Consider the following 23,196-nt stretch of genomic DNA (forward strand, 5'->3'; position numbering starts at 1 on the left):
CCCACCTTGAACCCTTTCAAGGCTGAGGACACCAAGATAAATGTCTCAGCCTGTTGCCCTCATTCTCCAAGGAGATGATGTGCCTGGAGCTCATGGGAGCTGGTGGCTCCAGGCAGGCACTGTGCTGAGCACCTGCCTCCTCACACACACCCTGAGGTGGTATGGTCCTCACTGCACCTTTCAGATGAGGAAAGTGAAGTATCTGGACGCTCACTCAGGAATATGCTAAGACCTTAGCCGCAGCGCGCAGGCGCCACACGCCAGCCTCGCGCCAGCGCGCCCTCAGTGCGCAGGCTCCCCGGCCGCTCTCTTTTCTGCTCTTCCTTCTCTCTCTCTCTCTACAGGCCGTTGCGTCCTATGTCGCCACGGGCCCTCCAGAGGCTGAGAGGGGAACAGCGCGGCCAGGAGCCCCTGGGGCCCTGCGCCCTGCAGTTTGTCCTCCGTGATGATGGGGACACAGAAGAAGAAGGACCAAAACGGGGTCCGGGTGAGCCGGCGCCCCAGGGGCTCAGGGAAGGAGGGTGTCCAAGTCAACAAACGGTTGGAGCTGGTGAGGAGCAGGGCAACCTGTGGGAACTGGGGGCGGGGGCGCGGAGCGTGACGTCATGGGAGGGCGGGGTGGGTGTAAAGTGGGGTCTGTACTGCGGTGAACTGGTGGGCGGGGTCTTGATGTCATGGGTGGGGCCGGGCTACGGGCAGCTCTGCAGTGGAGAGGGCGGGGCCAGACGTAAGGGGCGGGGCTAGGGCGGGACCGGGGCGAGCAGGGGCGGTGTCGAGGGCAGGTAGGGTCGCCGAGGAGAAGGTGGGGCTGTGCCGATAAGGGGCGGGGCTAAGGGCCAAGTAGGCGGGGCGAGCAGTTAAGGGCCCAGGTGACGATACTGAGCTGCATTGGGCAGGGCGGGGGCTTCGCTAAGAGGGTGTGGCTCTGAACTCCAGGGGTGGGACTAAAGGGGAAAGCTGGGGTGGGTTGATGAAATTGAACTACAGCGGGGAGGGTGTGGCTTTGTACGGTTGGAGGGGTTGTGGCGGGCAGGACCGGCTAAGGGGGTCGCAGTGAAGGGGATGAATGATGGGACTGCGCTGCTGCAGGGAGGGCGGCTGCTGCTGCGGGGACGGTGGTGTGTGATGTTAGAAGTGAGGCTGGGGTGAGCAGGGGCGGCGTCAGAAAGGAGGGGTCCCCTCACTGCAGAGGGGAGGGTGGGGCAGCGGCGTCCAGGGGCAGAGTGCCAGGGCAGAGTGCGGCTGTTGACTGCGCTGCAGTGAAGGGGTGGGGCAGGGCTTCCTGATTCGGGTCATCCTAGATTTCATAGTTTAGCATCTCCAAAACCTTTCAGTTTATTCATAACACCTCTGCCTAACCGGGGATGTTGCATCTTGCTCCTTCCTGCCTCCCTCACCTAGGTGTCCGCTACAGGGAGGTAAAGGAAAGTGAAATGCCCGCTGGTCCCACGATGTTTTCCCCTTAGTACGGGCCTCATCTGTAGTTTCTCGTTTGTATGGGTTATCTGATAGTGGCTTCTCTGAGCTGGCAGGTAGCATGACTGTTTTGCTCACCTTGTATCAGTCTCAGTTGCCCCTGAGTTTTTATCGAGTTGGCAAGTTAAAAGGCTATAATGTTAAAAGACATTGTGGAGTATGGAAATTGTCCTTAGATAGTTTGGGGATTTGCTTTAAAAGTTATTGACCTTGCCACTTAAGAGCTGGTCTAACCCCATAGTCTGGTGGAGGTGGGACTGAATTCCCTTCTTTGAATTCTATGTCTGTACCCGACCTCTTCTGTTTCTCAGCCTGAAAGTAACTCTCCCCAGCTTTCTATTTCTTTCTATCTTTTTTATTATGGAAAATTTCAAACACAGAAATATGGTAGTACAGGTACTTCATGTGTCCATCCCTGGGATCCCTAATTATGGACACTTGGCAACTACTATCTGCCTTGGACTTTCACTCCCTTCTCTCCAGGGATGACTTAAAAACATCCAAGACAGCACACCACTTGCCCTTAAACTTGCCAGTCCTGTTTCTGACAACTCTCAGGGTGCACCACTTTTCATCCTGTCCCATTATTACCAGCTCAGGATCAGTTGTGAAGTCTGCCACTTCACAAACCTTTTGTCCTTATTCAAATGCCCTCCAGATTGTCTTTAAGAATAACTCCCAGGCGGAGGGCATTTACATGTTCTGGGTACCACTCATTTCTTCCTCACAGTTTGGGAAGTGGGGTGATGTTGACAGCAGCGGTGACATCTTCAATTTATACTGGGCTGTGGCTCAGTGCTGGATCCCTTGCCTCAGGCATTGGAGGCAAGGGCTCCATCCCTAGCACTGCAAAAGAAGAAAACAGGAAAAAAACCACATACACATAATTAAATTTAGGCTTTTTTATTTGAACCTGTGCTCTCTAAACCACACAATGATATTGTCCCTGCTGGTGAAAATTGGTGGGTGAATAGAGAAATAGAGGTGTTCAAGGTTATGAAAAAAAAGAAGAGATGATTGTATGTCTGAATGGGAAAAAATAATGCTTATGTGAATCCCTCCTTGAAATCACTCTGGTCCAAGAGATTGGCTTGGGGCTTTGTGATTGTGTAAGCCTTCTGCTTGTTGTGTGGGGTGTTTTGTTGTGTTGTTGTTGTTGTTGTTTAGTTTTGACTTTTGTACTGGGGATTGAATCAGGGGCATTTTATTACTGAAGCAGGGTCTTGCTAAATTGCTGCACGTCTCACTGAATTGCTGAGGCTGGCTTCAAACTGTTGGTCCTCCTGTCTCAGCCTCTCTAGTTGCTGGGATCTTGCATTTTGGTGCTGGGAATTGAGCCCAGAGCCTCGTGCATGCTAAGTATCCTCTTCCACCAAACTGCACCCCCGGCCCCTGCTTTCTGAGGGTATTAGTATCACTGACTTAGGTCCCCTTCCCAGTCTCTGGATTTGTGCATGAGCTCTATATCTGTATCCATGTGTCCAAATGCACCTGACCTTACAGACTAGGGCTTACCTGCTCCTCAGGCTTCCCTGTCTCTGTTGAAAACCACATGCCAAGATCAGCCACCTGGAAGATGTCCCTGGTCTCTTGACATTTGTGCAAACCATTGAAAAGTCCTGTGTGGCTCTAAGTGCACAGGGTTGTGACCCATTCTTCCCAGTCTCCACCTCTGCTTGTCCAGGCTGCCTAGACAGCTCTCCTCACTCGCTTTTCTAGCCTGCTCTGCTCAGCCACACTGCCCTTCCTTTGCTGCCCTCTATGCCTACAGTTCCCCACGTTCAAGTACCAACACATGGTTGGATCTTTCCTCCCTCAGAGGCAGAGTCTCTTCCCCGTCACACTGCCATACAGACTGATTATGGTCACAGTTGCCCTACAGTCCCATTCCCTCTATTCTGGCCCTTTTCCATCTTCTGGCAGTTACCTGCGAACATACTGTATACATTACTTGTTTGTTCTTTGTGTTTTGCATGGGTTGCTTCCTGGGGCTGAAGTGTCTGCTTCCTGAAAGGACTTTGTTGCTAGCTGTGTGTCCCCACCACCCAGCAGGCATGCACAGAGCTCCTCCTGGAAGACCGAAGGCATGTCTTCCTCAGGGTGCAGGCTCCTGGGCTGTAGAGTCAGTGACTTCCATTCCAATGTGGGATCCACCTCTTCTGGATGTAGGAGCATCGATGAGATACCTGATGAAAGCTTTGGGATGCTTTCCTTGGCCTTGTGGGACTGTGGTGAAGAGATGCTGGGCCCTCAGTGGGCACTCAGCAAGTACGGAAATGATGTGATGTTGAAATGGAGGAAGCAAGAGAGCTTTTCTAGAAGAAAAGCCTCCCGGGGAAATGGACGCAGACACCTATAGGCCTGGTCCCCACCTGCCGCCTAGAGTGTGGACCTTGGTGTCATGCATGGCTCATGGGTGTTCCTTTGGCTTTGGTTAGAAATCACCTTTACTGTCTCAGTCAGGGGGTCCTAAAGACAGCTTACTGAAGTTAAGTCAGATGAAGTGCCGTCAGATGCACCCCAGGGGTATGTAGTGAGTCTTGACAGAGGCATGCACAGCATGAGTGCCACACCACATTCTGAGAGCTTGCCACCTGCAGCGTGTGCCCCCTTTCCCTGCGTGTGTGGAGTCCTGCCTGTGTCTGCATTTCCCACTAGCAGAGTCTTCCAGAATGTGCTCTTTCCTTCTGTCCTCGCTTGCTTAGCCTGTGCTTTTGAGTTTCATGCAGGCTGTGGGTTTTCGTGGTCAGCTCCTTCTTGCTGAGTAGCAGTGTATTGCAGGGTGTTCATCCGTGGTGTTTCAGGGGTCTGACTCAGTTCTGGTTGGGGGCTGCTCTGCCTGGAGTTGCTGAGCTCTAAGGACAGGTGTTTTGTGGGTTTGGGTTTCATTTTGGCTGATGGGGCATCTACAGGGAGAACTGCTGCATCGGGAGTGGATGCGTATACCTGGACCAGCAGGTGCTGAGCGCTCCTCCAGCGTTTTATCCCACCTGCCTATGGGCTGTGTGAGGCTGAAGGTGCTCCAGCCTCCAGGGAATTGGTGTTGGCAGCCTCTGCCCCCATCCCTCAGCAGGGACAGTGCTCCTCACTGGCTTTTGATTTACATTTCAATAAAGATGTTGTTGGGTGTCTTTCCATGTGCCTATTGTCCATTTGTTTGTCTTCTTTTTATTAATATTTTTTAGTTGTACATGGACACAATATCTTTATTTTATTTTTATGTGGTGCTGAGGATCGAACCCAGGGCCTCGCATGTGGCTAGGTGATCGCTCTACCGCTGAGTCACAACCCCAGCCCCTGTTTGTCTTCTTTTGTGAACCGTCTCTTCACATTTTGCTGCCTGTGGTGGATTCCAAGGCTGCTCTGTGAGCATGGAGCACTGACACCTGGCCAGACATGTGGCTGCTCATCTTGCTGCTGCCTATGGATTTCCAAAGAGGTTCTATTCAGTCAATTCAAGTGTTCTATGGGTTTTTGCCCTTATAACTCATAGGTGGAAATAATAGGAGTGTTTTCACATGCACAGGCCCTGGTTTGATCCCCAGCACCATGCATATGTGCCTGTACACACAGCATTTGTTAGTGTTCTGTATGAGGAAGCAGAGGTGTGCATGACATGGAGCTGCTTCATGACTACACAGCTGGAACGTGAATGCATTGGCCTGACCTTATAACTGACCTAAGTGCTGTGGTGGGCGGGCTTGCTTACAGGGGGCACGTAACCTGATGCAGTTGGCCCTCCATACCTGCAGCTCCCACCAACCACAGGTTGAAATATGTCTCAAATTCACAGCTGTGCTTCTTGTGTGTAAATGTGTTTCTTGTCATCGCTCCCTGAACAGCACAGTGTGCAGGCTACTGAGACAGGATTTGAGTTAAGTTAGGCAGAACACACAGGTGTGCACAGGCTCTGTGCAAACACAACACATTCCATAGAGGGGACTGGAAACATTCCCCCACCCCCCTGCGCACGCACAAATGCTAAGGGGTGACAGTGCAGTGCAGCCATTGAGAAATGATGTTATGCAGCAGGACGTCTTAGTATTTGGGACCAGTGGCTACTTTGACATGCTGGTGGAAACCAGATACCTAAAAATCATGAGTTTACTTTATTGCATTGAAAAATTTTCCCTCAGTCCCTTTCAAAGAATTATGTGTGTATGTCTGTCTTGTTTTTGTGTACAGTATAGTTCCTGTTCCCTGATGGTAATTGAAATACATTTAAATTGTGCTATTAAATAACCAAAAAAAAAATAAATTTCAGTGTTCAGGCTGCTGCTGTTAGGCTGGAATAAAGACTTGAAATGCTGTGGTGGTTTTAAACTTGCCAACACTGTGTCATCTTTATTTTTGATAGTCATTTGATTTTTTTCCCCCTTTGGTACTGGGAATTGAACCCAAGGGTGCTTAACTACTAAGCCACATCCACAGCCCTTTTTAAATTTTTTTTTCTTTTTTTTTAATAATTTTTTTTAGTTATAGGTGGGCACAATATATTTATTTTATTATTTTATTTTTATATGGTGTTGAGGATTGAACCCAGTGTCTCACGCATGTTAGGTGAACGCTCCACCACTGAGCCACAACTGCAGCCCCAATTTTTTTTTTCTTTTGAGACAAGTTCTCACTAGGATGCTTACAGCTTTGATAAGTTGCTGAGGCTGGCTTTGAACCTGCGATCAGCCTCAGCCACTAGGATTATAGGCATGTACCACCACACCTGTGATAGTCATTTTATTTTTTTTTTAATTATTTGTCCTGAACTTCTCAGAAGATGATATACAGTCAGTCAAAAAATATATGAAAAAGTGTTCATCATCACTAGCAACCAGAGAAATGCAAATCAAAACTACTCTAAGATTTCATCTCACTCCAGTGAGAATGGCATCTATTATGAATACAAACAACAAGTGTTGGTGAGGATGTGGGGAAAAGGGAACACTCATACACTGCTGGTGGGACTGCAAATTGGTGCAGCCAATAAGGAAAGCAGTATGGAGATTTCTTAGAAAATTGGGAATGGAACCACCATTTGACCCAGCTATCCCTCTCCTCGTTCTATACCCAGAGGACTTAAAAACAGCATAATACAGGAATGCGGCCACTCAATGTTTATAGCAGCACAATTCACAATAGCTAAACTGTGGAAACCACCTAGATGCCCTTAACAGATGAATGGATTAAAAAATGTGGCATATATACACAATGGAATGTTACTCAGCAATAAAAGAGAATAAAATCATGACATTGCAGGGAAATGGATAGAGTTAGAGAAGATAATGCTGAGTGAAGTTAGCCAATCCCCCAAAGCAAATGTTGAATGTTTTCTCTGATATAAAGAGGCTGATTCATAGGTAGGGGAGGAGAGAGTGAGAGGAATAGACAAACTCTAGATAGGGCATTGGGGTGGGAAGGGAAGGGAGGGGAGGGGGCATGGGGTTAGAAATGATGGTGGAATGTTATGGACATTATTATCCAAAGTACACGTATGAAGACATGAATTGGTATGAATATACTTTTTATATAACCAGAGATACGAAAAAATTGTGCTCTGTATGTGTAATAAGAATTGTAATGCATTTCGCTGTCATATATAAATAAATTTTTTAAAAAATTATTCTAATTAGTTACACATGACAGTAGAATGCATTTTGACAGGGGCTGGGGCTGTGGCTGTGGCTCAGTGGTAGAGCACTTACCAAGCATGCATGAGGCACTGGTTTCCATCAGCACCACAAAAAAATGAAATATTGTGTCCATCTAAAAACTAAAAAGTAATTTTTTAAAAAAAAAGAATGTATTTTGACACATCATACATAAACGGAGTATAACTTCTTGTTTTCTGGTTGTACATGATGTAGAGTTTCACCGTTCATGTAGTCATATGTGCACATAGGGTTATAATGTCTGATTCATTTTACTGTTCTTCCTACCTCCATCCCCCCTTCCTTCCTTTTACTCCCCTCTATATAATCCAGAGCGCTTCTAGTCTTCCTAGCCACCCCACTCCCACTTGCTATGAATTAGCATTCACATATCAGAGAAAATATTCCGCTTTGGTTTTTCGAGATTGGCTTATTTTGCTTAGCATCATATTCTCCAGCTCTGTCCAGTTATCAGCAATGCCATAATTTTATTCTTTTTTAAAGATGATTAATATTTCATTGTGTGTGTATATATATATACATATATATACACACACACACATATGTATGTGTATATATATATACACACACACACACAATGAAATATAAATGTATATATTTTTTATATATGTATATAAATATATATATATACTCATATACATATATGTGTGTGTGTGTGTATATATATATATATATATATATATATATATATATATATATATATACATACAAATCACATTTTCTTTGTTCTTTCATCTGTTGAAGGGCACCAAGGTTGGTTCCATGGTTTAGCTATTGTGAATTGAGTTGCTATCACCATTGATGTGGCTGTATCATTATAGAACTTAGTCCTTTGGGTATAAACTGAGGAGTAGGATAACTGTGTAAAATGGTGGTATCACTCCAGATTTTCTGAGGAATCTCCATGTTGTTTTCCAGAGTGGTGACAACAATTAGTCATTTGATGTTAATTGCATCAAGAACAAAACTCCCTGCTGGGCATAGTGGTCATGCCTGTAACCCTAGTAACTCTAGAGGCTGGGACAGGAGAATTGCCTCATCAGACTTGAGGACAAAATTATTTTAACATGAACAAGAACAATATTAGAAAATTATAATCCTTATAATACGCACCTTTTTTTAATATTTATTTTTTAGTTTTCGGTGGACACAACATCGTTGTTTGTATGTGGTGCTGAGGATCCAACCCGGGCCGCACGCATGCCAGGCGAGCACGCTACCACTTGAGCCACATCCCCAGCCCCCGCCCCTTTTTTTTTAGTTTGAAGTATTGGAATTGAACTCAGGGGTGATCTACCACTAAACTATACCCCCAGCCCTCTATTTTTCACTTTGTCACTGAGGTTGCTCAGGCTGGCCTCAAATTTGCCTTCCTCCTGACTCAGCCTCCCAAATAGAGTCTCTGGGGTGACAGGCATGGCAAGTTGTCTTCACATCTGGCTCAGCTCTACTTCGTAACGTACACTGTGACCCCTGTGCAGAAATGACCTCGGCTTGTTTCACCAGATAAATGTCGAGGATCTTGAGGACGACCCGGTAGTGAACGGAGAGAAGTCTGATTGTGTGTTAACAGATGCTGCAGTGTCAGGGAACAAAGGAAGGTTTCAGCGTGGAAACCCAGAGACCAAGCGGGAAGGAAATGTGGCCAAGGCTGCACCCCCGGAGCAGGTATGGGGACCCCATGGTAACAAGGAGGCTGGCATGTCAGGGAAGGGCTGTGGCATCCTGCCACATGCCACCTGTGTCGGATTTTTCTTGGAGGTATAATTTTCTGAATTTGCTTTGGCTGATTCTGTGGGATCCCTGATGAAGTTTGTGCTAAAGTCCTTGAGATCAGTGGCAGCCCCAGGGGTATTGCATGCAGGTCCCTGCCCTGCCTGCTGCCCACTGTGCTCCAGGCAGCTCTGTGCCTTCTGGGAGCAACCACTTCTGGTGAAGCGTCCCTGAGGAGCTTCTCGCTGCCCAGAGGAGCTGGCCCAGTCAGGGGCAGGTGGGCGCCCCAGGCATCCTGGACCAGCTCTGCAGCAGGGCAGGGTGGGAGAGAGAGGCCACACTGACAGCAGGGGGTACGGGCAGGGTCCTGCTGCAGAAGGATGTGAGGGGCCGCAGGTGCTCCAAGTGGTGCTGGCTTGCTGCTTTGGTTCTCATTGTTTAAGAGTTTGCTTCTCTCTCCATTGATTAAAACATCTTATTTTTATTAGTCTAATGCAAGTGGAAAACTCTGGAAGAAGAAGCAGAAAAATAAGAAAAACAGTACAGGAGAAGCCTCGGTATGCGACCAGACTTGACTAGCCCCTACCCAATCCCTCCGTGCCCCTTGGGCCGTGTCCCTCACGGTGGTGCTGGGAGAAGACCATTTTATTTGATGTCTTCATTTTTTCCTGTCAGGAGTATAACTATCTAAGAGGTCAAGGACAAAGAAGAGTCACCTACAGTTTTGCTTGTGATTTGCCCCTTTGTTCCTTGGTTGTCATGGCCTACTCCTAGTTTCCGTGTCCCAGCTGCCCTCTGCAGGGAGAGTCCCTTCCCAGCCCTGCTTCCTGTTGCTGTTCACCCAGCCGTCATCCCGCCAGTGCACGAGGGGTGCTGGGTGTGGAAGCCCACAGACCAGATCCCCCTCAGTCAGCACGTTTCATTCTTGCCTTGATCCTCCTTGTCTCATTGTTCATCCTGAAGAGAGGTGGTAGCTTTGTTGCTGTTCAGTTGGAGTCACAGGTCCCAGTTCCATTCGCCTGAGGATGTGAGCTCACCTGTGAGACATGAAGTGTGGCTCTCTGGCCCGATGGTTCCCAGGGCCTTCTGGATTAGTGATGGTTCTGAGCTTCCTCCTATAATACATCTCCTCCTTCTGAGTTAGATCATCTTTTAGAAAGTACATACCAAATAACTTTTCAAAGTAACTCTTTGTTATTGGTTGTCACAGCACTTGGAGTGAAGCCAGTGTGGTGATTAACAGTTCCTTCTGGGCTTTTAGGAAAGTGGGATGGAGGATATCGACCACATCTTGGAGAGGATTGAGGATGGCAGTGGGCTCAGCCGCCCGGGTCGCCCACCACTGAGCTCCAGGAAGCATGTCCTGTATGTGGAGCACAGGTATGGCCTCGGCCTCTGATTTTGACGCGGAGGAGTGATTTAGAAAGAGGACAGTTTGCTGTCTTTATTTATTTAGAAGTGTTAAGAGTTCATTATTAAACATTTAAGAAGTAGAAAAAAGGAGAAAGAAGTAAGGAAAAGACATCTGTGTTTCAAAGGACTTTTTTTTTTTGGTACTGAGGATTGAATCCAGGGGTGCTTTACCATTGAGCCATATCCCCAGCCCTTTTTATTTTTTTGAGGCAGGATCTCACCAAGTTGCTTAGGGCCTCACTAATTTGCTGAGGCGGTCCTCAAATTTTCGATCTTCCTGGATGCTGGGATCATACCGGAGCATCACTGCACCTGGCTCCTTTTTATTTTTGATTTTGAGACTGGGTATTGTTAGCTTGTTTAGGGCTTGCTAAGTAGCTGAGGCAACCTCTAACAAGGAGTCCTCCTGCCTTGGCCTCTGAGTAGACACGGGTGTGGCACCATCATGCCCAGCTCAGGACTTCCAAACAGCTTGCCTTTGTATGTCTCATGAGGCGTTTTGAGCTGTACCAGTGTAGTGTCACCCTTGGATGATCACCCATCTCTTGGTCTGGTGGGTGCTTAATGAAACCTGATCTTTGCCAGCTTTGACAAGCAAGATGCCTGTATTGTTGAGGCCCTCCACTTTGCGTCAGGGTGCATGCTCCCTGTACGAAGCCTGGCAGATGAACACTGGACCCGCAGGTTCTCTCCTAGCAGTGACCAACTGCATCCCTTGGGTGCCCCATGGGGCCAGTCATGGTCAGGTCCTTTTGCAGGTGGCAGATTTAAAGAAAGCAGGCCTAGAAATCACCTTTCAAGCCCAAAATCATTGTTCTTTGGCTGGACTCTTACTTAGCTTTCTGCAATTTTGAGACATTGTAGGAAAGCCTGACTTAAGTTTTCTTCCTCACATTTCCCACATTCTAGACACTTGAATCCAGACACAGAACTGAAATGGTATTTTGGTGCTCGAGCGGTCCTGGGGGAGCAAAGGTAAGGCCCACAGTAGCTGCATTCTCAAGCTGTTTTTACCTGCTTTCATTTCTTATGGGTGGGGCAGCCATTGAAAACCCTGGGGGAGAGTACTGAAAGCCACACTGGACAGATGGAGCCCTTCCAGGGCCTGTGCAGATGGCTGAGACGCCAGGAGGCCAGGCTGTTTCACACCTTCTCAACTGTGCACCTCATATTTTTAAAAGGGTCCTAAAAGCTGTTAAACTTTGAATCCTGAAATTTTAGCCAGATCCATTTTGTTTCTCCACCAGCAGGAAAAATGACAAAAAGTTTGGGTTCTGAGATCAGTTTTATGTCACCTAACTCGTTCCTGGCTAGTCAGCTTCTGCAGTGTCAGCTGATGGTGAGCAGGCAGTGGAGTGTCCCTTGGCTTTTCCAGGGGAAGTCAGGGCCCATCCTGGGACTTTCTGTAGGAGGTGGGAGTTCCACTCTCCATCTCCTTACCGAAACATCCAGAAGTTTGTGTCTTTTTAAGTATGTATTTTCTGATTATAGAGCTGAATGCTTTTTGTTAAAACTCTGAAGCAGTGTAGAAATGTTCCCTCTTATTCTGATCACCTGTGGCCATGTCCTCAGGCCTTTCTGCACGCCTCTCGAGGAAGCTGTGCTGGCTTTGGCATGTCGGAGTCCCAGGTGTCTTCTGTGCCTGATGCACAGGGTTCTTTGTTAGGCCAAGGATAGGCGTGTCCACACCTTGGCTGCAGGCCCCCTGCATCCATGCAGCCCTCCGAGAAGTGGCCCACTGTGGGTTTCCTCGAGTACCTGCGCCTTGCCCAGCTGCCCTCCCAGGAATGGTGCCACCGAGGCCCACCTGCACTCGGTCGTCCTCAGCTACATCCGTGACCACACAGTGCCTTGAAACTGTGTGAGGTGTGCACGCGGCGCCCTTGTCTGACTGGTGTCTGTTGGGTCATGAGTGGGCCAAGGATTATTTTCAGACTTCGTTTGTTCCCACTTTCCTTGTGTTTAACAGTTTTTGCCTTGTATTTTTGTTTTTAAGTGTTTGAGGACTCATGGGTTTCTGACTTCTGTGTGTTTTGGGTTATTTGTGAAAAGCACTTACATGAGCCACTACCTGTGCTGCTCAGGCCAAGTTCTGCCGCTCAGCCCAGCTCTGTCTGCCTGCCCCTGTGTTACATTTTTGCATCATCTTATTTTTGTAAATTATAGTTATTATCAGTCATTAGTTAATAATTACATTTGTTTTTTAGTGTTTGTGGTGCTAGGGAGTGAACCCACAGCCACACACCTCCGAGCCACACACCTCTGAGCTGCCCCCTGCACATATTTCAGTTTTATGTATCTATTTTTGAGGTGAGGCCCTCCGTGCTTCCCAGGCTGGTCGCACACTCATGAGTCTGCATGGACCTCCCCCTCAGCCTCCCAGGCAGCCAGGACCACAGGTCTGTAACCAGGTCAGCTCACTTACTACCTTTATAGTAGCACACTTTTTTGTTGTTTGTTTCTTCAAAAATTTAAGTCCTACTGAAGTATGTCCAGTGAAAAGCTGTGGTTCCCTCCTTCTTGGTCCCCCACCCTTGTCCTGTTGTTCAGAGACCAAACCTTAGCTCCTTTCTGTTCCTCCCTCCTGGTGACCATTCAGGGTTTCCATATAGCTGTGCACTGATCTTTGGGGGGAATCTGACTTCCTCCTGATACAGATGGGGTCTGCTCCCTTCCCCCTGTCTGTGCTGTCTCCACACCCCCAGTGTCACGACCCTTAAGGTGCTCCTCCTGACCCTCCCTCCAGCATCCATCAGGGCTGCCTCCTCCCCTAGACTTCTGGCTGGCAGCTCACCTCAGACAGACCTGGTGGTGCCCAGGATGCTGTAGACTTCCAGGCACCGGTGGTTTCCTTTCCACTGTTTGCTGCGTGTGCAGAGTTGTGCCATGTTGTGCCTTTCAGCCTCTGGCCATGCTTTTCTTTTTGTGTATTTGTTCTTCTCACACAGTTTTCATGTCTCTTTTTCAGAAAAGAAAGATGCTGTTTTGTCCTGTTCTGGGTAGTCCAGCTCCTTATTCCTTGTTTTGTTTTAGTGAAATAGGGCACTGTTGAAAAGCCTAGAGATTGGTCTACACACATCCACATCCCATCACTCAGCTCAGGGTGCAGCCCTTCCAGGCCTGGCTAAGATGCCACCTGGCAAGGGAGCCAGACCCCCTAACAGCAGCTAAGAACTCCTGCCCAAAGGGGGCCTGGTACCCTCAACTTGTCGCTCACATAAGAGTCGCAGGGAGCTGGGTGCCTGAGGACCCTCAACACTCTGCTCTCGGTCTTCTTCCTTGCAGAAATATGCCAAATTACTCCTCAGTTTTCCTCATTGTTTCCATGTTTTCCTTTTCAAAGATTGGAGTCATATTGCTGGGGTGTGGGTCACAGGTCCACTTCCCTAATTTGCCTCTGGCCATGGCCAGGCATTCCTCCTGTGCAGCCTGTCCCACAGGAAGCAGCTCGTTTGCTCAGGGAATTGCAGTGGCCCTGAGCTCCTGCTCTGCACCATGTTCTAGGGTTTCACTTTTGTTTCCTTTTTGTCCTTCTTGCCTTCCTGCTGGACTGTTGGCCTCCCTGTTCCCCTGGATCTGATGGTAGCTGCTTGCACAGGTCGCAGCTGGGGTCCCCTCTTCACGCAGCAGTGCTTTGCTCTCCCTCCCTGTGTGCCCCCTGCCCACTGCTCTGCCTCCAGGGAGAGCTGGAGGGATTGGGTGGCCAGCCTGGTCCCTGACCCATGGAGGTAAAGCTGTGCCTGTCTCCTCCTCCCCAGGCCGCGACAGAGGCAGCGTGTATAACCCAAGTGCACGTGGCTGACAACCCCCAAGAGCACCTGGCCGCAGTACAGCAAGCCAGGTGAGTCTGTCACTCCTGCAGCAGGGGGCTGGCACGCTGGCCTCAGTGCCTTCCAGGTGGGCCTTGCAGCACCATGTACAGCTACGTGTGAGGTATAAAGTTCCTGAGGGTGCAGCAGCCTGTATGTCCCCAGCTGGCCTGGCCTGTGCAGAAGCTCTCAACTTCCGTGCCATCTGCCTCGTCCTCTGGGTGCCATGCTACAGGAAGCAGCTGAACAGAGGCTTGCATTTTTAAGTGTTTTTTTTTTTTTGTGTGTGTGCTGGCACTGAGCCTGAGCCCTCCAAGCCTCACATGCCAGGCTGGGCTCTGCTGCTGAGCTGCATCCTCAGCCCTTGAGTTTGTTTTCACATTATGATAATTTGGGGGCTGGGGTTGTAGCTCAGTGGTAGAGCGTTTGCCTAGCATGTATGAGGCCTTGGGTTCGATTCCTAACACCACATAAAACTAAATAAGCAATATAAAGGTATTGTGTCCATCTAGAACTAAAAATATTTTTAAAAATCAATAATGTATGATAGTTTTATGTTTAAAGAAAACAGCCATGCAGAAGGTGCAGGGTAGGAAGTGAATGCCCTCTCTGGGCATCGGCTGCACAGCATAGAGAAGCATCCAGACAGCCCTCTGCAGGTTGATGGGGCACATACTGTAGAAGAGGTCATGGGTGTGTGGAGGACATGTGTGGAGGGTGGTAACCAATGCACCTCACCTGCTGTGCCTGTGGGGTTGGGATTCTAGAAGAATCCCCTTGGACTCCCAGTGAGGATCGCCTGGGAGTTCGGGACCTGTGCTTGTAGGATCAACCCTGATGCCTCTCATGTATCTTCTGTTCCCACCAGGCCTCTTGCCCTTCTAGCAAAGGAACCCGAACATGGTAGAGATAGGGCCTCATTGTCTCAATCTGCAGGACTTGGACCTTGGGCCGGGCTCTCAGGAGGGAGTAGCTCAGGGGAAGCCCATGAGAACCATTGGCCATTTAGCGGTTGTCTTAGCAGACTGAGTTTTTCAGGTTAACCAGAAGAAATGGTCCCTCCATACAGTCACACAAAAGGAGCAGAACCGTATTTGGTCAGGGGTTACACGTTGCCAAGGCTTTTGACCTGGCCCTGTGCCCACTGCACGCCTCCTGCCCCAGCCCCTCACAGCCACCCTGGCTGCTGGTCTCAACCAGACGTGATCGGGCACCCAGATGGACCTCCATGCTCCCATCCCTGAAGTTTGTTGTCCTGGGCCACTTCGGCTCCATCCTTTCCCAGAGCTCATCTGAATTCTATAGAGAAGTGAGTCTTTGTGGAAAGCAGACGGAGGCCAGCTCCCGGGACAGCCCAAGCAAGCAGTGGGAAGCAGGCCCAGGTGTTCTGAGAGAGTCCCCGGACGTCAGCCTCTGGCCCAGAGGCAGCCCAGCCCCAGGCCTGGGTGACCTGTGAGGCCCCTCAGATGAGTGAGTTGGTATCACAGAGTCCTTTCTGAGAACAGCACAAGGGAGACTGTTGGGGCTACTGTGCTCTGTAGAGGTGCCATGTCCTGGCCTCCAGCACACCCTCTCTGTGCACTCTCACCTGCCAGGTCTGTCTATGCGGCTGTTGGAATCGAAAAAAGGCCTTTCTTTCTTTGCGTTTGAACACAGTGAGGAGTACCAGCAGGCACAGCACAAGTTCCTGGTGGCCGTGGATTCCATGAAGCCAAACAACATTGTGGTGTGTGGGCCCCGCAGCTGCCAGTGGGTGGAGGGCGAGTGCCCGGGCAGCTGCTCCCCTGGCAGTGGGGCCCCTGGAACCGAGGGGCACTGTGGAGACTTGGCACTCAGGAGACTTGGCACTCAGGTGCTGTCCTGCTGGGAGCTGCGTGTAGTGGCACTATGGTCCTTCCCAGGTGCTGCCTCTGTCTTGGGCCTCACTGGGGAGGCAGGGGGAGCATGTAGATCCTGCTGGCCCCATGTCCCCCACGTAGGGGGGGCGGGAACCTGCTTGCTTTCAGTCCTCTGTCCTGAGACCTGGGAGCCAAGACAGCCCCACTGGGCAGGCAGGGTCCCCAGTTCCCACCTGGAGCCAGGTCCAGGCCTTGGCTGGGTAATAGCAGTGCACACCTGGAGTCCAAAGGGAATTTCATCTGTCACCTGGTGATCATGTCTCCTGGTGTGCACAGGTCCTGGTGGACTGCAGGGGTGTCCTGTGGGTCCCTGCCTGTGACCTTCCTCCAGAGCTGCCCTTCTTTTCTGGTAGGTTCTGCTCCAGACAAGCCCCTACCATGTGGACTAACTCCTGCAGCTCAGTGATGCCTGCTGCTTTCAAGAGGATCAGGAGATGGCACGAGACCTCATAGGTAAGACCCAGTAGGCAGTGCAGCCTGCCTGTTCTCTCCACTAGAGCAGATGCAGGTGGCAGGACGTTGTCATGTAGCACTTTGTGGAAGGTGTGTCATGCCTGGTTTAGTGTGTCCTGGAACTGGGCAGCCATCACTGCAGTCCATTCCAGGAAAACAGCCTGCCATCTTCTATCTTCCCCCAGGCCCCAGAACCCCTGACTTCTGGTCAGACTCTCCGTGGCCCTACCTGTGTGGGGAGCCATTCAGTGGAAGCACTGTGCGTGGTCTCTGCCCATGGTTGTGTGCCCCATGTGTGGTGTGACCCAGGTTTAAGTGTGCTCTTGGCTGGATAGTACTCCCCCTTTGGACAGACGTGGTTGGCGAATCCGTCATCAGTTGGTGGTTCTGGTTGCTCTTCTGTGTGTGCGCGCACGCTGCTGTGGGTGTCTGGGCCGTGTTTGTATCACCTGGGGACTGGGCATGAACAGGACATGTGGCAGTTGCACCCCATGGTGTCGAGGGCGTTTCTCATTCAGGCTCACAAGTTCTGTGCCTGCAATTAATGCCGTGGCACCAGGGAAACCTAGGAGGTCCCATTGCAGGGCCCCAATTCTGGGACCCCTTCTTTCCAGTGCTTCGCTTGTTTGGGGTCTTGGGAGTTGCAGGCGCCTACTGTGGCTGACTCCTGCCTCTGTGTTGCTGCCCACAGAGCGAGCGCTGTACAGCATGGAGTGTGCCTTCCACCCCCTGTTCAGTCTCACCAGTGGGACACGCCGGCTGGACTACCGCAGACCCGAGAACAGGTGAGCTGCCTCTCCTGAGGGCAGCCCTCCCTGTGGGCCTGGGATACTTCTGCAGGCCTCACAGGCCTGTGTCTTGATTCTTAAATCAGTGATGCGTAAGTCAGATTCAGCCTGACAGAGCAGACCTGGGTCTATGCTCTGCTTTATGACATTTCTGTGCTGACCACCTCTGGCATCAGCCCCGAGGCAAGCCTGCATGACCGCAGCAGTCTCCCTGCTGTCCTGTGTGTATTCTTGCTGCTCTGGGCAGCGCTGTTTGGCTGTGGCATGGCCCCCACCTTATGGCCACCATGCCCTGTCTCAGTGCAGCAACTTGGCTGCACCGGTCACTCTGTCTAGACTTTCTCCACTGGTTTCTTTTTCTAGTAAACTCTCAGTTCTAAAAATAAGTCTACAGGATGACTAAAGTCACACAGCTTTATGTACCCAACAGTAGCGCCATTGAAATTTGAGGGTAAATTAAGATCATAATTATAACCATTTTTAGCTCATTTCCCTTGAATAATAAGTAGCAAACCAAAAGCAAGATAATGATTTCAAAAAGCTTGGTTTTCAGGGAGCTGAGGCTGTAGCTCAGTGGCAGAGCTCTTGCCTAGCACATGAGAAGCACTGGTTTGATCTTCAGCAGCACCACATAAAAATAAATAAAATAAAAAATATTCTGTCCATCTACAACAACAACAAAAATTTTTAAACCCTTTTTTTAAATATTTGGTTTTTTAGGTGTAGATGTATACAACACAGTGCCTTTTTTTTATGTGGTGCTGACGGTCGAACCCGGGTCCCGACTGTGCTAGGCAAGCGCTCTACCGCTGAGCCACAATCCCAGCCCCAACAACAAAAATTTTTAAAAAACTTTCAGTACATTGGTGTGTGTTCAGCACTTCAGGCACACACAAAGCTTCTCCCCAGACACAAAAGGCATTCGCAGACTCGTATGAGGACTTGGACACTGGCGTGGAGCCAGGTGGCCCTCAGAGGCTGCTCTGCTGTTTGCTGCCACTTGAACTCACATGGACCTTTTTGGATGTAGGAGCTTCTACTTGGCCCTCTACAAGCAGATGAGCTTCCTGGAGAAGCGTGGCTGCCCGTGCACCGCACTGGAGTTCTGCAAGCTCATCCTGAGGTGAGTGTCCACCAGGGATCCACTCCTGCCAGTCCTCACGGCAGGGGCTTCTGGGCTGCAGAGACTCTGGGCCCTGACATTTTCCTTGCTCTCTTTGCTCTTCCCTCACTGTGCTGCCTGCGAAGCCTTGAGCCACATGAGGACCCGCTGTGCATGCTGCTGCTTGTCGACCACCTGGCCTTGCGGGCCCGGAACTATGAGTACTTGATCCGCCTCTTCCAGGAGTGGGAGGTAGGTGTGCGCTTGCAGTGTGACTAGTAGCCATGGTGAGGCCATGAATCAGAGCCAGGGTGGGATCCAGGGACCTCCTGCCCTTTAGTCTCCCTCATCTCTGCTGTTGAGCAGAATCAGGTCTTCCCAGAGGGAAGCAGCCTTGCATCAGAACCCCAAGATGAGCACACGACTGCATCAAGTGTGCGTGTAGAGATGGTGCTTAGTAATGGACAGTCAGGCAGACCACAGAGCTGGGCATGCTAGGCACAGAAAGGGACAGCCACTCAGTGAGGGAAGTTGTGATGCAGGGCTGACAGGGACCCTAGGTCCTGAGTGTGAGGACGACAGTCTGGGTAGTCACGATTGGTTACATGTTCCAGGTCAGAGTCGCACATAAATGCCACCTGCCATCCTGGGGCCCCAGACCCAGGAGAGTGGGGTTTGTCTTGGTCTCCACTGAGTGCTAGAGAGCATGCACTATCTTGCTACAGGTGGGGTGTGCACACAAGTCGAAGCAGCAGTGTAGGTGTGTTGGGTCAGGCTCCACCTGTGAAGATCAGTCTCACCTCTTGCTTTAGTGTAGCTGCTGCAAACTGAGTGGGACAAACAGCTGAACAGAGCTTGTCTAGAGGGGGCTCAGGCCTAGGAGGGGAGGAGGGGGAGGAGCCTGTACTTGTTCTACTTTTCTGCTGGAACCTTTCACAGTACATATTTTTCGTGAATAAAGAAAAACATTTTTCATAAAAAATAAGTAATGAAAAACAGGTAAATCATTTAAAATCACATAACTCTTTATACAGTTGGCCAAGAAGTCTCACTTCCAGGGATCTAGTTTATAGAGATTCCAGGAGCTCAGGAGAATGGCTATAAGAAACCCACGGGGTCCCCAGAACCAGCCACAGAGGAATGTTTGTGGTGGTTTATAAGATTACAGAACTCTGTGGAGATGAGCATTCCCTGTTAATGGAAAAGCATGGAGTAGATCATGTCTGTTACATCGCACACAGAGAAAGGCGGGGAAATGTTTGAAGAGGGTAGTGGCCCCTCTAGGTGGGGGCAGTCATAGCTTGGCTGCCTTCACTCTGGACCCTGCTGTGTGGGGAGAGGGAGTCGCTCCTGTCCCCCACAGTGCTGAGCCTGGGGGGCTCAACAGAGCTCTTTCCCACTGACGTTGCCCTTCTGCACATTGAAGACCCCCAGGTGGAGCAAGTCCTCCATCCAGGTGTGGGGGTGGCCCGCTTTGTCAGCTCACTGTGGTGCACCTGGTCCTGACAGAGGGAAGGCCCCTCACCTGGCCTCTTGCTCCCTTGTAGGCTCATCGGAACCTGTCGCAGCTCCCAAATTTTGCCTTCTCGGTTGCATTGGCATACTTCCTGTTGAGACAGCAGACAGACCTCCCCCAGCATGAGCTCAGCTCTGCCAGAGAGAAGGCCTCCCTCTTGATCCAGCAGGCACTCACCATGTTCCCTGGAGGTAGGTACCACGCTGGCCTGTGCAGTAGTTCTTCCTGAGGGTGGAGACCTGATCCCAGCCCTGCCTTGTACTTAAAGAAAGATGTGTTCTCCAGCCAGCCTAAAAACTGCTGATGTTGCAGTTAGCTGATTTTCCACCTCAGGAGGCCAACTGCATGCCAGCCAGGTGGGAGGGGGCCTTGGGTGAGGGACAAACTGTGTGTCCACTAACTTTGCTGTTAGTTACAGGGCAGGAGAGAGATACAGGGTATGCACATTGGTGTTTTGTGTTAGGGAGAGAAACAGCAGCAGAGGGTTGAGCGGGGCCTGGACCTGATCCAATGGCAGTGTGTGGTACAGCCCTGCATTTCCAGGGTGCCCCCCCCACACACTAGGCCTCTATCTGCACCCAGGGCAGGCCCAGGGGGCTGCTGCCTACTCAGGCGGTGGGTGGCGAACCTTCTCCACAAGCACGCAGGAAGTGACCCTCTAGAGGAGGCCGTCCTTGCGCTTGAGGGTAGGAGTGTTTGTGACAGAGGTGTGCACACACTCGGTGACTGCCCCTCTGAGGGGAAGTCCCAGAGTAAGCACTGCTTTGTTGGCTCTGACGAAGCCATGGAGAGGCCCCAGCACTGGGTGGACGTGAGCACAGGCAGACCCACCTGCAGTGTCCAGAGCTCCCTGTCAGGAGCAGAGCCAGCTCACCAACTCAGGGCTCAGCCCATCATCCCAGCAGCCACCTCTGTCCCCCTCGGGTTCGATGCAACTGGGAGCCCTCGGTAGGCCAGCCGAGGTGGGGGACACAGGGCCACTGGGCCCACGTTGAATAACAGAGCTACCATGGCTATCCCTCAGGAGAAACCCTACTGCGGCTTGTCCCTGGGAGGCAGTTGGTAGGCAGGCTTTCCCAGCAGCTGCCTCTGGCAGGGTCTCGGCATGTGGGCAGTGTAGGGAAGCCCTGCCTACTCAGCCGGAGAGTACTGCATGGGGACAGTACTAGAGCTGGAGAGGCCCTGACCCAGAGGACTGAACACCCAGAGCCCATGACCATGTGTTGGCCACTGTGGGGTCACCTACCCTGGGGCCCTGTGGGGTCACCTCCTCCAGGGCACTGGCCGACCCCACTCCAACCAGTCTGCCTAGGGTCTGTTGCTCATGCTTGAAGGGTGATGGCAAGTCTCCCTGAGATGGGGAAGGGCACTTGGAGGACAAGGGTCTGCCTCCAGGGTGCAGAGGTACCTGCTCATCCTTTGTGGACCCCCATCCTCAGCCACTCCCCCTGCAGCATCTCGGAACGCTGGTCAGACTCAAGGACCCCGTGGCCTTGCAGCCTCTGTGACGTCACGACTCCAGTCGTGTCTGTGATCAGGGCCCACAGGGCCCCGGGTCCTTGTCCTGGCCACTGAGCACCTGAGCCTCTGCTTCCTCCTGCAGTCCTCATGCCCTTGCTCGAGTACTGCAGTGTGTGGCCCGATGCCACTGTCTCCAATCACCGCTTCTTTGGACCAGATGCTGAGATAAGGTAGAGCCTTGGTGCCCTGCTGGGATAACTCCTGGTGGGCATCCTCGTCGCCTCCTGGGGGCCCTCGCTTATCCTCAGGGCAGTGGAGGGGTGGCAGGTACGCTCTGCACCGCAGGGTCAGGGTGTGTGTGTGGCTCTGTCTCCTGGAAACCTGCTTCAGCCTGGTGGCAATCTCGGAGACAGGAAACCCCTGGGGATGTTGGTTACTGTCCCCTAAAGAAGGCCTGGAGTCTGTGTCCACATATGGGTCACCTTACGTCTGAAGAGAAACACTGGTGGGTCAAGTAAATGGCCTCTGGCCTAAGACATGAGGTTCACGAGATGCCTTTTGACAGGAGTGGGCAGCAGGGCTTAAGGTCAGACAGCATGACCCACAGGCACTGGCTGTGGGCAGAGGGGCTCTTGTTGCTGGTATGTTCCACTTTCTGCATTGGCACATATCACCTTTTTCATGTTTCTCATAAAAAATACAGAGGAGTCAGCCAGGTGTAGTGGCACAGCCTATGATCCCAGCAACTCTGGAGGCTGAGGAGGGGGATCCAGCCTCAACAACTCAGCGTATTGTGTCCATTTAGAACTAAAAATATATATAAGATATGAAAAATAAAAAGGCTGGGGATGTGGCTTAGTGGTAGAGTACCCCTGGGTTCAATCCCCAGTACCAGAAATAAAAAGAAAACATAAATGAAAGAAAACGTGTTATGGGGGTCCACCCCAGAATCCCCATCCCCTAGCCAGCCTTCGTCCTCTGCATTGGTCTCTGCAGACACAAATGTACACTGAGCAACTCAGTCAGCTGAGGAGCACAGACAGCACTGATTCAAAGTCGCAGACCTGTATGCCCTCCCTTCAGGAAGTGGACTGTCCATCAGTAGCTGAGAGACAGCCTCTTATGCTCCAGAAGGTCCTGCTGGGGGATCTGCTCACAGGCTTTGCTCCCACAGTCAGGCCCAACCTGACACAGGCTTTGCTCCCAAAGCCAGCCCCAATCCTGCACCCTGACCTTGCTGCCACAGCCAGCTCCCTATCCCTGATCTTGGCCTTGCTCCCACAGCCAGTCCCCCATCCCTGACACTAGCATTGCTCCCACAGCCAGTCCCCCATCACTGACCCAGGCCTTGCTCCACCCAGCTCCCCATCCCTGACCCTGGCCTTGCTCCCACACACAGCTCCCCATCCCTGACCTTGGCCTTGCTCCACCCAGCTCCCCATCCCTGACCCAGGCCTTGTTCCCACAGCCAGTCCCCCATCCCTGACCCAGGCCGTGCTCCCATACCCAGCTCCCCATCCCTGACCTTGGCCTTGGTCCACCCAGCTCCAATCCCTGACCCAGGTCTTGCTCCCGCAGCCAGTCCCCTGCCCTGACCATGGCCTTGTTCAACACCCAGCTCCCCATCCCTGACCATAGCCTTGATCCACCCAGCCCCCATCCCTGACTCTGGCCTTGCTCCCACAGCCAGCCCCCCAGCTATGACCTTCGCCTTGCTCCACCCAGCAGCCCATCCCTGACCCATGCCATGCTCCCACAGCCAGCCCCCAATCCCTGACCCAAGCCTTACTCCCAAAGCCAGCCGCCCATCCCTGACCCACCTTGTGAGTCTGTACCTTGCTCCCACAGTCAGTCCCCCATCCCTGACAAAGGCCTTGCTACACCCAGCTCATCATCCCTGA

The 23,196-nt window shown here is 51.1% G+C and overlaps 1 pseudogene; it reads left to right on the plus strand.

Moving 5' to 3' along the window:
* Nucleotides 1–357: 357 nt before the first annotated feature.
* LOC144252177 (ribosome quality control complex subunit TCF25-like) lies at nt 358–23,196 on the plus strand (annotated as a pseudogene).

Source organism: Urocitellus parryii, unplaced genomic scaffold (assembly GCF_045843805.1).
Source record: "Urocitellus parryii isolate mUroPar1 unplaced genomic scaffold, mUroPar1.hap1 Scaffold_37, whole genome shotgun sequence".
NCBI lineage: Eukaryota > Metazoa > Chordata > Mammalia > Rodentia > Sciuridae > Urocitellus > Urocitellus parryii.